This window comes from Tachypleus tridentatus, chromosome 2 (genome assembly GCF_004210375.1).
Source record: "Tachypleus tridentatus isolate NWPU-2018 chromosome 2, ASM421037v1, whole genome shotgun sequence".
Taxonomy (NCBI): domain Eukaryota; kingdom Metazoa; phylum Arthropoda; class Merostomata; order Xiphosura; family Limulidae; genus Tachypleus; species Tachypleus tridentatus.
In genome coordinates, this window is record NC_134826.1 from 111,558,915 (window position 1) to 111,564,914 (window position 6,000).

Consider the following 6,000-nt stretch of genomic DNA (forward strand, 5'->3'; position numbering starts at 1 on the left):
AAGAATATTTAGATAAATCTATTTTACTGGATTCTTGGATCTGGGTTATTATGAACCTATGCTTTGAGACTGGCAGAAAATTTCTAAGAAATATGTAAGGGTTTTGAGTACTGGTATAACCTGATGGAATTTCATAAAGATCAAAGTTCAAACACTTCTTGAAATTTTTATTGCAAATAAATAAATCATGCAAAATATAAATTATTTTATAATTTTGAATATAAACATTAATATAATAGAGCAGGCTAATATGGGTACAGAAAACTTTATTTAAAAAGCACAAAACGTTACAACAGTCAAGCTTTATGACACACAAACCGAATTATCTTGAATTATCCTTTAAAAATTAACCTAGAACACCTATTTAGCAGAAATTATGAATACAGAAAAACACTGGATCAGCTATTTCAAAAAATAAGTAGTTACGACAAAGGATGTAACGCCAGCACTATAAGTTTATATATGACCAATGATAACTTGTCACGTATAATATGCTGCTACGTTTCTATATAAAATTAGAATCAACCAAATTAAAAGCAATACGCTTAACTTATGATCTTTTCATTCATACTCCTGGCACGTACCTTCACAAAATCAGTAAATCAACCTTAATTCAAAGTTGCTTTACAACCCTCGCTAATAAATACTATAACAAGCACGAAAACAGGAATAACTTCTATACGACATTCATCAAAATCGCAGAAACACCTGACGCATAGAATACATTTATTTCTACATTCAACTACATCACTTCATCAACTACCTTAAAGAGTTTTGTCTCGTCCTTCTCCAACCGACCGGACTAACAATGGACTACCACTGTATGTATAACGTAAAATGTGGAATTGTTATATATAACATGTTTAAATAGTTAGAACCCATCAGTCTTATGTCTTTATTCAATAGACTGTTGTTAGTGATTTAACATTGTAATATGTAATTATAAAATGTCATCTGTTCTGTGCAATTGTCATTAACAAGCAATAGACTCTGGTTCAGGTCTAGTGTCGTTCCCAGGACAGAGTGTGTTAACTTTCAGAGGCAGGAATTGATTGTCTGGTGTCGCTGCTCGTGACCTATTGATCTCATATGTCAGACTGAAGCTTTATTTCCATGTCACTTCTACAACAAGAAAGCAAACATACTTTCTGTCTATTTTTCCTTGGCCTCTCTCGCTTTACAATGGCAAGTCATCAAAGCACAAGCAAAATTTTACGGAAGCCGTGGCTCATTTCCCGAACTTTAACGACCACAATCTCTAAAATTATCTACAAATCAAGAAGAGAAATAACTTTAATGTTTGACCAATCCCAGGTTATCAAACCTAAATAACTACCACGCCTAGACTTGATTTCAGTTTGTACCTGTTGATGCCTTTATTAGCGAAACCACGGTCATTTGTTTCTTTTTAAATTTTGCTCAAAGCTTTAGAAGGTTATCTGCTCTAGCCGTCCCTAAATTAGCAGTGTAAATTAAAGGGAAGGCAACCAATCATTACCACCCACCGACTACTCTTGGACCACTCTTTAACCAACTAACAGTTGGATTGACCATAACATTATAACGCCTCCAGGGCTGAAAGGACGAGCATGTTTGTTGTGACAAGGATTCGGATCTGCGACCCTTAAATTATGAGTCAAACGCCTTAACCACCTGGTCATGTTGAGCCGCCATTGCCGTAATAATGATGTATATGTGAAAGTACAATTGTCTTGTTTTTCATCAATTCTGTACATGAAGATTGTTTACACATTAATCAAAAAATGTACTATAAACTAGTAGCGACAGATAAGTTTTTGAAACAGACTGTAGTTATTAAAAAAATCATTTATAATGTCAGCAAACTCCAATCATCTAAACATAACTTGAAAATATAATAGGCTTGTAACAGAGACATTGCAGAAGTAAAAAAAATATCTTATTAAAATATTTTAATCTTGTAATAAAGACTGACAACAATGTTTGTCTGAAGTAAAATCGATATTTTCTGGAATTGTTTTCGCATGAAAACTAAAGACCAAAACCACGAAGGTTAGTCTATGTGTCAGTAGCGTCGCTGTGCTTTCCAGTTAAAGAAGGAGGGATTTTTAAGGAGGGGCCATAGGTCATTAAAACAAATAAAATATTATACTGTTTGTAGAACTTTTTTTTGTGAAATGATACAAAACGAGATTATTATATATAAAAGTTGGAAAATAATATGTGATCAATATGCCAATATTTTTCAGGGGAGACGGGCCCCCTCTCTACTAAACCTCTGCAATGTGTAAATCAAGGATCACTGCATGTGCTTAAATGTTACAATATTCATCCTAAAGTATTATAAAATGTTAATGTCACACAAGAAGCTGGGGAGAAATTTCAAATGGGGCCATAAACATGTTAGCTATTTTCATTGAACCTTTCTTTAAAATCATGTATAGTACCAACTCCTCTGTTTCATATTTTGAAAGAAATGTTGTATTTACCCATAATGATTAATACTACCCACCATACCAGTTACACCCATTCAAACAAAACTAAAGCTATACACTAAAAACAATATCTATTCTATTGTTGAAGAACACTTTTATCGATGTTTCTGCATAATTTACAACATAACAGTAAAAATTCTCTTTAGTAGAACAAGTGTCATTCCAAAAGAATGGCAAAGAAATATAGACAACTAACAGGAGATAAATTAATTACTTTTTTAATCATATCTAACATGAAATCCGCAAGTATACAAAAGAAAGGATAAATTCTGAATAAATGTTATAACAATACAAAAAGAAATGGGAAAATGTGGTATATTTTATATACCACAAGTAGTATAGGATGTGCGTGCACACGAAGTTCTTTAAAATGTTGCTTGTCTTAGATACAGTTTTATGACACTGTTTTAAAGCAGATCATTTTTGTAATAATGTTGTTGTGATCATTTTAACCCTATAGCACTACTGCCATTTTAAAACTCACCTCAGTGCATGTTACTAATTTACTTTCAACATTTAATTAAACCACTTTAATATGAATGTATTTTCATGAAATCACTATTATCCAGTACGTTATAATTAAATTTTTATGTTATCTAGGGTTTTATTTATTTATTTTAAAAATAAATGTTTATAACACCAACTAAAACTGCACTTGATTCGCTCGCGATTACAAGACTAAATTTTACGAACTATGATACTGTGATAAAATAATATAGACTGTCGGCATGAAAGATCAAATTAAAGATCCACCTAACTTTCCTTATTGATCAGGAAACTTCCAAGAATTTCTCGATAGGCACTTGACATCCTAATATTTCTAAGTTTATGGCCAGCCAAGATTACTTAGAAAGTAAACACTTTATTGCTAAATAACAGTTTAAAGCTCAATGGCATGTTAATAAACAATAAAAAGATAGCATTTCGCACTATTCAGCTATTCACGAGAACAATAGACTAAGCTTTTTTTCTATCTCATACTGATCCATATACTGATAGAGGTTTCATTATACAGGGTGTTCGGAAAGTCACTGTGCAGTTTTGTATGTTACTAAATATATAAGTGCACAGTGACTTTCCGAACACCCTGTATAAAATAACATCTATCAGTATACTGATCAGCATGAGGTACAAAAAAGCTTAGTCTATTGTTCTCGTGAGAGGTATACAGTGCTCGGCAAGTATTTCTCGCCCTATATGTATTTACAAAGTTATGAAGAATAATATGTCCAGGACTCCTTTTACAGAAAAGGAGCAGACAATGCTACTAATCCTTGGGATCTTGGACCTGGCATCACATACAATGTGGTAGAGCCTATGAATGAAGGGGTATTGTTGGCCAACACATCAAACATGGGAGATCTTTCCATATTCCTCGTCAGGCTAGTTCTGAACTGTCCAGAGACTAAGCAGTCTCTATTTTCATTGATAGGTCTTCCAGAACTCAAATATCCACTAAACGTTTTACTCTTGGAACAGTGTCAATGTTAACATCATTGATCCCACAAGTGATTCCGTTGCTGACAACAACACCTCTGCTGATGCCATTGAAAGTTAAGTCAGTGTCATCGATAAAGAATTCTGAGCCTCTTGTGAGATGTACAGTCTGAAGGTGTAAGATTTTGGTACATCGCCATGACACATGTGTGCACGTTTGTTGGTTGCACTACATTCAAACACTGAAAAAAAAACTTTCCAGAGCTTTGATTCTTCTGAGGGTCAACTAGTACCCATGAAGATTCTGTTATTTCATTTGTAGCTCTGCATTATGCTTTATGTCTTGGTATTTCCTTTCCTTTTTCCATATGTATTTACAATCGTAATGAATTTATGTTATACATTTATTTTAATATCTATGTTTGTTTGAGTTCAATACATATTTAGAAATGCATTTAACGTATATTGTTAAATGTGTATCGCGAAAGATCCGCTTGTTCTCTAAATCTGTAGAAGATTCTTGAGCGTAAGAATCAACAATGTACATTTTGTGCATCTAAAATACTAGTGATTGCCAGTATTATTGGCAGATGAATTTTAGAGAAGCTCACTTAATGAGTATAAAAGATCGCAACAGTAACACGCGGGGAGACAGTATAATATTATTTGTCTGCTACAGTCAGCATACTATAATTCTCGGAAGTTATAACTGTGATAAACACTTATTGATTATAAACTACAGACATTTAACCAGAAATGTTTAAAGGTGTCGAACATTAAATACCATCCAACTTCAGAGAATTAACTTCAGCTGTGAGAAACCTTCATGAGACGAGACAAGAAGAGAGGTAGCATTCGAGTGAAGTAAGTTTACACTGATATAAAGGTACATTTGTTTATTAAAATATATTTGTGTTAAGCAAGAAAATTTTGTATATCAGTATTGTTGGGAAATATCTTAAATTTGATACATATTCACACTCAATTAACTTTAAATTCAAATTACAATTTCCGGTTATTTGAAATCGTAATACGTAACATAATAAATCAGAGATTCATCCGAGATGAATTATGATAGATAACACAATTTTGTGAAATCAAATCTTGTTAACAAGTGTACTTATACATATATAATACGGCTGACAATATTTGCATTTGTTTATTGCTTGAACATACATTATTTTTAGCGTATGTCAGTTGTTTCTTTTATGTTGATTAATGGCGTATTTTTATGTTCAAAACGTTCAATTTTGCGTTGTGTTTAAATTTTAATGTATAAATATTTTTTTCTTTACTAACGTATAATGATGCATTTTAATTTCATTTTACGTTGTATCGAAAAATATATATGTAAAACAGCAGGTATGAGTAGAGCTTTCTTTACTCATACCAGCCGTTTTCTACGTATATATTTTTTCTCTACAAATGAGTTTTCTCATCATCACGGTTTACGTTGTACTGTTGTACAGAAAAGTTTTGCATTGCATTGTAACACTGAAATGTATAGTGCCACTAATAAAGGATATTTGATTTTATAATGCTACTATATCTTTAATAACATTTTTCTTTGTATTACATAACCAGTGTAATATCTATTATTGCCATCCGTGGTAGCACTAGTCACTACATGAAACGTTCATACACAGGATTGTAAGCTGGTTAACTGATGCGTAGAAATCTTTCGGGAAGAAAACCAACTGGTCAATCCATAAATCCAGTGAAACGTTATTGTAAAGCATCCAAAAAGTAGGTCCATGTATTATGTTTTGTCCTCAACTTTATAAATATTTATTTTCATTTTGTATTACACATTATTCGCAGTCTATTTATTCTTTTACTTTAAAATCAGTAAGTTTTAACTCAGTTCAGAAATAATCATGATTTATTCTATTGACCCTTCCATTATAAAACGGAAGAAATCAGTTTAACTTGAAAAATTGCACAGTTGTAGGTGTGTGTGCGTTTTTTTTATAGCAAAACCACATCGGGCTATCTGCTGTGTCCACCGAGGGAAATAAAATCCCTGATTTTAGCATTGTAAATTCGAAAACGTACCGGTGCCGCAGCAAAGAACCAGTTGTAGTTGTGA